The following is a 10,420-nucleotide window of genomic DNA, read 5'->3' on the forward strand; positions in this document are numbered from 1 at the left end:
GCCGCCAGCCTGGCCCGCCCGAACTCGGGGGTTGCCCCTGTCAGTGCTCAGCAGATGCTCTGGAGACACTGTCCCGCCTGTAGCAGTAGCCACGTGTCTTGAGTCTTTCTGGGAAGCGCAGAGCGGTGTGCACTGAAGACCGGGTAAAAGCCTTCTGTGTTTTGGGGTTGTTGCCCCTGTGCTGTTGGCGTGGCGACCACACTCAGGGCTTCCGTTTGTCCCACAGGTGGTCACACTACAGGCAGCGCCTCGGGCTGTAATGCAGGGAGGGTCGTGTGTGCGTGTGGCAGCCGAGTTCTCACGCAAAGCTTTCCTCCATGTGGCTCTTGGAGGAAAAGTCTCACAGTTGGCAGGAGGTTGAAAGGATTTTTCTCACGAGACAGGTCCCCCGAGTGATGTGCCCACTCTTCCCTTGTCCACGCGGGGTCCGGGGCCGCAGAGGGCGAGTCAGCCGGCCCCGCGGGCTAATGGCATGTAGATGGGGGGCCTAGTTGGGATGCTGCCGGGGACCCTGCGATGTCGTCCTGTGGACCGTGGCAGACGCGAGGGCGGGGGTGTGGGCGGCCCGGGTCTGGGGCGCACAGGCTGGTGCCCGCCCCCGCCGCCAACCGCGGGACCCACGGGCTTGGGAGCCGGCCCCTCGCGGGGAGCTGGGTGTCATCCGCCCTCCTCGCCCACCCAGTGGCTCCGCTTGCTGGGTCAGGGGCTTCTTCCTGCCGGCGGGGGTGGGGTGTGGGGCGCACCGGACTGCAGGGCAGTGTTGTCGCAGTGCCGCTGTCGTCCACAGGGACCCCTCCCTGCAGCCAGGCCACCCTGGGGTTCCAATCCCGCTTGCGGCCCCGAGACCTTTGCTGGGAGGCGCGTCCCCTGCCTGATGCCGGGCGGCGGGGCCAGTCCTTGGGCTCCGGGGGTCCCTGAAGATGGGGGAGCGCTAGCCCACCCCCCAGCGGCCGCTGTGGCCCAGAGAGGACAGTCGCACCCGCGTCTGGAAACGAGCCTCCCGCCATCCCCCCCCCCCCCACCACGTGGGAAGAAGCCGCGCGGACGCTGGCTGTCGTAGGAGCGAGTTGCTCTGGTGAAAGGACCCCCGTGTCGGCAGCGTCCGCACGGGGGACGCTGAGGCCCCGCGTCGGTGGCGGAGGCCTGGCTTCGGGATTTCCGAGGCCTTGAGGTTCTTTGGGTTTTGTTGGTTCCGGTGTCGGACTTGCCCCAGGGGGAGGGGCGTGCGTGCAGAGTGCCGTGTCCTTGAATATAGTTTATTTTTTCTACATTTGAATTCTCTGTTGTAGATTTATGTAAAAATACATTCTCTTTTTGAAAATAAAGAATTTCCTGTCTTGTAACTGTGTCCCCGCGAGAACTGTTTACCTTTCTTTCCGTGTAGCGGCTTCCGGAGTGGGAGGCGGGCCCCGAGGCGGTGCTTCTTGCTGCGCAGGCTCTGCAGTGTGCCACGTGCGCTAGCGGAAGGTTCTTGGTCTTTAAAAAATGCCATTTTCTTACTATGACGATTATATATTTGTGCTAATTATAACAGTAGGAAAAAAAAAGGCAAAGATAATAAATCACCCAGATGCCTCTTACCACTAACATTTTGGGGAGTATCTTCTATTATATTAAAAACAAAAACTTCGTTGTGGAACATTTCGAACGTACATAAAAGTGGAGAAAATCCCTGTGTTCTATCATCCGATTTCAAAAACTTGTAACATCTTGTTTCAGGCATCCCTCCCTGGTTATTTTAGTATAAATCCCCAATGTTTTATAATTTAAGCAGTGAATTCATGGTATCTCTAAAAGACAATTCTCCAAAAGCATTACCCCAGTACCGTTTTCACACTTAAAATATGAATTCTTTAATCTAGTGTCCAGGTTTCCCTAGTCATCTTAATATCTTAAAGTGTATGTGCCTACGTATGTACACACAGGTACATGTACACATATGTACGTATACACCCGCGCACATGTACACAAGCTTGGTGTGAACCGGGCCCCAGCAAAGCCCCCGCCTGTGTTTCCTTCTTGAACCTCCAGGTTCCCCCGTTTCTCCCTCGGCATCTCTGTGGAGAATGGGTCACTCGTCCCCTAGGTGTCCAGGTCTGGGTTTGCTGCCTGCACCTCCGAGGGGCTGCCGACCACCTTCCCGTCTCCCCGTTTCCTGAGAGCCGGAGTGGACTGACCGCCACCCCTCTCTGTTTAAATCGTTGGTCAGGTTGCTTCTGTTTACTTTGACCATCATTTTAACTGGGTCCTTAAATGAGCCCTGCATTTGAAACTCACAGCAGCTTGTGCTCCGGACATAAAGGGGGAACCTGGTTCAGGGCATCTTTGGCCTCGCCTTCCCTGACCACTCGTGCTTGCTGCTCCCCCCACAGAGGTCGTCTGCTTTGGATTTGTCCACTAAGGCTCTGGAATGGTCCAGGATGTGAGCTCCTGGGGCTGGGGTCCTCTCCCACCTGGATCAGTGTCCCACGGAGGATGGCTGCTCAATTACTATTTGTCCCCCGAATGTCTGTGATGCTGAAGAGACGCACATGGAAACTTTGAAGCCACCAAGGCCTCAGACGTCGGCCACCTGCGGGACCTGGTCTGACCACCAGGTCACCTGCCTAACCTCCCCCACCCCATTCCTGCTCCCACGCTGAGACACACTGACAGGAAGTGGAAGCCACCTGGGTGTCCTGATGTCCGCTCCCCGGCCCTGCCCCCCACCCTGTGGCTGGGGACGAGGAGGTGAAGGCACACCAGCCCCAGGTGCAATGATACCCATACAAGAAAGCTGTGATCCACTTTGTACTATGAGAAATACCAAGCATCTCATTAAAGACCTAAATGTAAGGCCAGACACTATAAAACTCTCAGAGGAAAACACAGGCAGAACACTCCATGACATAAATCACAGCAATATCCTTTTTGATCCACTTCCTAGAGAAATGGAAATAAAAATAAACAAATGGGACCTAATGAAACTTCAAAGCTTTTGCACAGCAAAGGAAACCATAAACAAGATGAAAAGAAAACCCTCAGAATGGGAGAAAATATTTGCAAATGAAGCAACTGACAAAGGATTAATCTCCAAAATTTACAAGCAGCTCATGCAGCTCAATATCAAAAAAACAAACAAGCCAATCCAAAAACGGGCAGAAGACCTAAATAGACATTTCTCCAAAGAAGACATACAGATGGCCAACAAACACTTGAAAGGATGCTCAACATCACTAATCATTAGAGAAATGCAAATTAAAAATACAATGAGGTATCACCTCACACTGGTCAGAATGGCCATCATCAAAAAATCTACAAACAATAAATACTGGAGAAGGTGTGGAGAAAAGGGAACCCTCTTGCACTGTTGGTGGGAATGTAAATTGATACAGCCACTATGGAGAACAGTATGGAGGTTCCTTAAAAAACGAAAAATAGACCTTACGACCCAGCAATCCCACTACTGGGCATATACCCTGAGAAAACCATAATTCAAAAAGAGTCATGTACCACAATGTTCATTGCAGCTCTATTTACAATAGCCAGGACATGGAAGCAACCTAAGTGTCCATCCATAGATGAATGGATAAAGAAGATGTGGCACATATATACAATAGAATATTACTCAGCTATAAAAAAAAATGAAATTGAGTTATTTGTAGTGAGGTGGATGGACCTAGAGTCTGTCATACAGAGTAAAGTGAGTCAGAAAGAGAAAAACAAATACCATATGCTAACATATATATATTGAATTTTTAAAAAAAGGTTCTGAAGAACCTAGGGACAGGACAGGAATAAAGACACAGACGTAGAGAATGGACTTGAGGACACGGGGAGGGGGAAGGGTAAGCTGGGACGAAGTGAGAGAGTGGCACTGACATCTATACACGACCAAATGTAAAATAGATAGCTAGTGGGAAGCAGCCACATAGCACAGGGAGATCAGCTCAGTGCTTTGTGAGCAGCTGGAGGGGTGGGATAGGGAGGGAGGAGATATGGGGATATATGTATACGTATAGCTGATTCACTTTGTTATACAGCAGAAACTAACACACCATTGAAAAGCAATTATACTCCAATCAAGATGTAAAAAAAAAAAAAAGGCCAAGCATCTCAAAGAGCTGAGAAAGTAGAGTCGCATAAGTGTTTGTCCACGCGGCACACACATGTACCACACAACCGTGTATCACCGACCCCTCTGTCGCACACCCCGCCTCTACGCCCGCGAGCGTCACGCCCACGTGTCAATGTGGAGCGTGCAGCACACATCGTGTAGCGATGCACCCCCGCGCACCACACGCCCTTGTGTCCGCACAGCGAAAAACAGTGGTTAGATGCCACGAAGTAGGTGGCAATGCCTTAACCGTATGCGTGTTGTCAGGCCCGAAGGCCTCTTCCATCCTTGTCAAGGGGAGTGCTAACCTTCTCTCCTTTCATACAACACGCTTCTTTTTCTGCGCGCTCCCTATTTGAGGGCCCAGGGGCGTACCGCCTTTCGCTTACGGCGACTTCGGGTTCGCGCCTCAGACACGCTGGTGAAAGCGGTCGCGTCCAACGGAGAGCCGCAAATAAGTCCTTTCTAAGTCTCTATATTATTTTAGCGCGATGAAAAAACTTCTTTTCCGTGTTCTAATATATTCGTAAAACCAGCCAATCAGAGGCTGAGAGGAATACCCGGAACTCCGAGCGTCCCTCAGGAAAATAGATTCCCCCGGAAACAAAACAGGGTTGGCGCGCACTTCCTACAGCGACACGCCTCGCGGAAATGGCTCGGAACTTTCTGCGGAAATGGAAGTGGTTGGTAGCGAATCAGAGGACGAGGAAGGAAGAGTCGCTCCACGGACATCCGGACGCGGCCCTGCGCTTGGAACTGTGGGTGCGGCGGGAGCCGGGGCGCGGTCTGCGCATGCTCCCAGCCTACGCCACTCGTCTTCCGCGCATGCTCTTTGCCCGCTCCACGCCATATTTGAGCCGACGGTTCGAACCCCGGGGTTGGACAGAGTCTGCGCGGAGCCGGCTTCTGCCTTTCCCGTCCGTCCTTTCCCTAGAGCTTTGAGATTTAAATCCGATGCTTCGGGTGCTGGCCGTCCCCGCAGTGTAGACGGTGGGGCCATGCGGCCTCGGGCCGATGCGGTGACGCGGTGCCTCCCCATGGCTGCGGGCGCGTGGTTCCCCGGCCGGACACGCGTGTGCGCTGGGCTCTGTGCGGCCGGGGGCGACCCTCCGATGAACTGCGCGGGCTGAGAAAGGCGTGTGTGCGTGTGCATGTGTGCATAAGCATATGTGCATAAGCATATGTGCATATGTGTGCAGACACGCCTGCGTATCCACAGTGTTCGTGCACGCCCAGGCGTCCATGAGCGCGCCCGTCCACACCGTGTATGCGCGCACAGACAGCACAGAAGGGCAGTGGACAGAAGGGGTGGCCGGTGGGTCCAGCCAAGGGACGCTGAGCCGGCGGGGGTGGACACGGCCTGCAGGAGGCTAGCAGTGTCCCCCATGCAGTTCTCCTTTGAGAAGTTTCCGATCAGCCGGTTAGTTACAGGTGGAGAGCTAACCAAGTGCGCACGGGAGAGCTCTGCCCAGTTTGCAGAGCATCGTGGGAGAGAAGGGAGAGAAGAGCCGAGGGACAGGCAGGCAGCCACCGGGGACTGGGTCAGCTGGGAGTGGGTGTGCGTGTGCTCTGAGCAAGGCCCTGTCCTGCCCTGTGTCGGCGCTCCCAGGTTCAGCGCGGGGCCTGGGTGTCACCCTGGAGCCGGTCAGTACAGTGGGCAGCTGCAAGGGGCATCAGTCCTGTCTCAGTCACTGCTCTTTCCAGCTGCCCACACCGTCCTAGCGGCCGGGCTTCCTTAGTCCCAAACCTGCGGGGCTGTAACTCGTCACTAAGGACAAGCCGCTACAGGCTGTGCTCAGCACCCACTGTGTGCCAAGGCCCCAGTGGCCCTGCGCTAACATCTTCCCGTTTCACGCCCCTCCCCGACGAGGTTGGTGCCATGAGCACCCACACTTGATAGCTGAGGACACAAGCCAGAGTGGTTGGGTGACGTGGACATCACACCTCCAGTGGGGCAGCAGAGGGGTTAGAGCCGGGCTGCGGGGTGAGGGTCGGGGAGTCTGCTCGTGCCAAACTGTCCTGCTCCACGGCCGGGACTTCTGGGCACAGCACCTCTGCCTTGAGCCTCCTGGGACCCTCTGGTCTGGGCACATGGGAGGGTCCATCCAAAGTGGCCCGGGGCCCCAGTGATGTCACCTCCTGCCCATCGACAGGCCACATGGGGCCTTCCCCTTCCCTTGAGTCTGTAAGCTCCTGGTCCCCATTGGCTTGGAACAAAGGGGCAGCTGGCTCCTGAGGAACCCCAGACCAGGCCTCTCAAGCTTTAGGCTGACTTCAAACCACCTGGTGTTAAAATGAAGATTCTTGGGCAGAGTCTGAACCTGGGGGTCTAGGGGCAGGCCCGGGAATCTGCGAATTCACGAAGCCTTTTGGGCCCCCACCTACCGCCCCCCTCTTGACGGCCTGTCTTTGCTCTGGGTGGAGAGTGGGTGACTTCACTTCTTCCAGGCGACTTCAAGATGATGACACAGACTGGGGAAGAACTTCCAGAATAAGGTGGAGGCTACCTGTGCGGGAAGGTGGCCAGAGGGTCTTCGCAGTGTTGAGAGGACCAGCCGGGAAGGACCCGGGAGGAGCAGCTCCCTGCCGGGACTGGCGCAGACGTGGGTTCCTGGGCTGCATTTATTGAGGCTGCTTTTCCGGGCGCCTGCTGGTGCCTCCAGGACTCCCGATCATCATCGTACCCGAGTTCACCGGGAACGCAACTCACTAGACCATCCCCAGGGGTTGTTCCTAAAGGCCCCCACGTGGGATCAGGGGCTACACCCAGAAAAGTCCCAGAAGTAAGAGAAGGCGAGATCACCCACCTGACCTGCCTGTTCTGCAGAAGCTGAGGGAGAGGAGGGGCTTGCTGAGCGCCCCCCCGCCCGTTGTTTCCTGGGTGGTTGTGGGGGGGGCACCCAGACCCAGATGGTGGAAGTGTGGGGTCCCCTCCAGCCCTGGCGAAGCCCCAGGCCTGTGTGAGCCTTTTCCCTACAAGTGTCCTGGTGGAGATGCTAGATTAAATACCGATGCCTGGTTAGATTGGAATCTCAGGTAAACAATGAGCACTAAAAGTGTAAGTATGCCTCAAATATTTTATGGGGCGTGCTTATACCAAAACGTATTCATTGTTGCTCTGAAATTGTCCTGGATTTTCATTTGCTAAATTTGGCAACCCCAGGAACAGGGGAGGGGGCCCTCTTGTCATCTGCCTGGGAAGCAGCCCCTCCCAATTTGTGCTCCAAGGACCACTATGCAAAAAAGGGAAGGGCTTCCCTGGTGGCGCAGTGGTTGAGAGTCCTCCTGCCGATGCAGGGGACACGGGTTCGGGCCCCGGTCCGGGATGATCCCACATGCCGCGGAGCGGCTGGGCCCGTGAGCCATGGCTGCTGAGCCTGCGTGTCCGGAGCCTGTGCTCCACAACGGGAGAGGCCACAGCACTGAGAGGCCCGCGTACCGCAAAAAAAAAAAAAAAAAAAAAAAAGGGAAGGTGCCCTATGGAAAAAAAGGGAAGGAGCTTGTTTGGGGAATTCTGTGTTGAACCAAGTTGCAGAGTCTTTCTCCACCACCACCCCTTTTTTTAAATTTTATTTTATTTATTTATTTTTGGCTGTGTTGGGTCTTCATTGCTGTGCGCGGGCTTTCTCTAGTTGCTGCGAGTGGGGGCTGCTCTTCATTGCAGTGCAGGGGCTTCTCATTGCAGTGGCTTCTCTTGTTGTGGAGCACGGGCTCTAGGCACGAGGGCTTCAGTAGTTGTGTCGCAGGCTCTAGAGCGCAGGCTCAGTAGTTGTGGCGCACAGGCTTAGCTGCTCCGCGGCATGTGGGATCTTCCCAGACCAGGGCTCGAACCTGAGTCTACCGCATTGGCAGGCAGATTCCCAACCACTGCGCCACCAGGGAAGCCTCCCCCACCCCCTTTATAAAGGAAAGCCTGCTGGGGGACCATGGATGTTGTGAAAATGAGGGCTGGAGGGGGCGTGGTCATTTAGTCATCCATCTTGGCTCATGGGCTGGTGGCATGCAGGTCTGTGCAGGAGGGAGAAGAGAGGGCCCAGGGGAGGGAAGAAAGCAGAGGAGGAGGGGGAGGAGGAAGGCCAAAGACAGAGGGGAGGAGGCTGAAGGGCCTCAGCAGTTCTTGGGTCCATCTAGACCAGCCAGGGTCCGTGCCAGGGCACCCCCTGGTGGCGGCCACCGGATTTGCCAGCACAGAGCTTGGATGGTTGGCTCTGCAAAGCCAGCCCCATTCCAGTCCCTCAGTCCACTTCTAGCCCTGGGGAAGCACTCCGCAGTGGGCACTGGGTCGATGACTTCAGGCAGTGATCCGGGTTATTCGGAGCCAGATAATCCTGCTTCCGCTCTGATTATAATACTCTTATTTCCAGGTACAGGTGATTCTGGAGAGCTTGAGTTTTCCAGCTCTCCGGTGAAGTCTGCACCCGATCTGGAGAAATGTCAGGGTCAGGAGTCAGGCAGCTGAAGGAAGTCTGAAGCCAGTTTGGGCCCCCAAATGTGGCCAGTTCCCTTTCCCAGAAACCCACCTGTGGGACGGCCCAGCTGTGCCGGCTTTCACACCTCAGGCTTCGTGGCACCTGCAAGGAAGGGCAGAGCCATGGATGGAAATGCTCTTCACACCCCCAGCACCATCCTGTGGAACTAGGGATTTGGTGGGATGAGAGCTAACTCTTGATTCAAGGATTTGTCTTGACTCATCTTACTGTCAGCATCAGTGGGCTGCGTGGGGTGAGGGTGGGCAACTATGGGGGAGCCTGGCCCCTGCCCTGCTCACCTCCAGCTCACAGACCTCTGCCTGCTGACCAGGCGGCCCCTAAGCCCTTTCCAGCTCCCTGGGAGGTCCTCGGCTGGGCTGGGGAGAGCAGTGACATTCTCAGGAACCGCGACAGGCCCTGAGGACATGTCGCCTTTTGGAATGGGAGACCTTGGTGACCCAGGAGCCTTCTGGGGCCATCACGAGCCTTTCAGAGTGACTGCTGGGGCTCAGAGCATCAGCTTCAAGGCCATTGCTAGCGGCCACCACCTAGACTTGGGGCCTTTGGAATCAGAGAGGCCCCAGCCTGGGGGTGCCCCTGTCCACTGGCTCCTGTCTTGCTGGCCTTGGAGTGGCTGGTGGGTTGCCCCCTGGGTGGTGGGTTTCTGCCCCTTGCCTGTTCTTTGCTCTCTGTAGAAAGGGACACCCCAAGGCTGGGCATCCACCCCAGGAGGTCGCTCCCGTGGGAGCAGCGCTGGGTGGGTGGGGAGCTCGGGCTTTCTCCTCCACCAGGGGGCGGGGTTGCACCTCTCAGGGTCTATGCCGCCGTGATGGAGCTGGAGCACCCTGCCCTGGGGGAAGGGCCTACATCTCACCTTCTCTGAACCTCAGCTCAGCCCCTGGAGCAGAACCTACTTTCTTGTTCAGAGTCTGGCTCTCTGTGGCCCAGGGCAGGTCACCTCACGGCCGAGCCTCAGTTTCCTCCCCTATGGGACTGGAGCTCAGGGCCTGGCTCACAGGGAGGGTTCAGGAGAGGGTGGCTGTTACCGTCCTATTTTCCAGGTAGAGAAACCGAGGCTCAGGGCATTTCCAGGATGCCTGAAGGTGGTACCCCCAGGTACGGCAGGCAGTGGGGTCTGGAGCCCAGGCTCTTGGTCCCCCAGAGGTACTGGGAGGTGCTGGGAGGTGCTGGGAGGTACTGGGAGGTGCTGGGAGGTGCTGCGGGCGGGTGGCCGTGCGGGGAGACGTCAGATTTGTGCGGTTCCTGACATGCTCCCGACACACAAAATCTCTATCCACGTGTAGCCTGGACACTTTTCCTGGAGTTAATTCTTTCAGAAGTCCATTTTTTTTCTCATTATACATGGTATACCTACTCACTGCACGTGCATTTAAAACCACACAGGAGCAAAATAACCCTACATCTTACCAACCAACCATTTCGATCGGCACACTTTTTGCATTTTTACTGGTTTCCTGTTTCCTATAAATTACTGTGTTTTAAAATAGGTTTTCAATGACTTGAGGGGTACCCTAGGCAGGACCAGCAGTAATATATATATATATATATATATATATTTTTTTTTTTTCCAATTTCAAAGCCTCACAATTTTTCCTGGCGGTAGAAGACTCATCTAGAGGTCTGCTGTGCAGAGGAGGGAGGGAAGGTCCAGGTAAGGGGACTAATTCCCAGATTTTTCTGTGTGTTAATGGGCCCAGATGGCTTAAGGCAGGATATTCTTTGCAGTGCTGAGACTCTACCCCTCTCGGCCTAGTGTTCCTGAGGATGAGGTGTATCGCTGTGCTAAAGTACAAAGTTGGTGCTGTTTCTTTCTTTTTTTTGCGGTACGTGGGCC

The 10,420-nt window shown here is 55.3% G+C and overlaps 1 non-coding gene across 1 annotated transcript; it reads right to left on the minus strand.

Moving 5' to 3' along the window:
• Nucleotides 1-4,300: 4,300 nt before the first annotated feature.
• Nucleotides 4,301-4,426, minus strand: LOC132492836 (U6atac minor spliceosomal RNA). The gene has a single exon (XR_009532892.1). It is a non-coding gene; the product is annotated as a U6atac minor spliceosomal RNA (small nuclear RNA).
• Between the last annotated feature and the right edge of the window lie 5,994 nt (nt 4,427-10,420).

The sequence above is a fragment of the Mesoplodon densirostris genome, chromosome 6, assembly GCF_025265405.1.
Source record: "Mesoplodon densirostris isolate mMesDen1 chromosome 6, mMesDen1 primary haplotype, whole genome shotgun sequence".
Taxonomy (NCBI): Eukaryota; Metazoa; Chordata; class Mammalia; order Artiodactyla; family Ziphiidae; genus Mesoplodon; species Mesoplodon densirostris.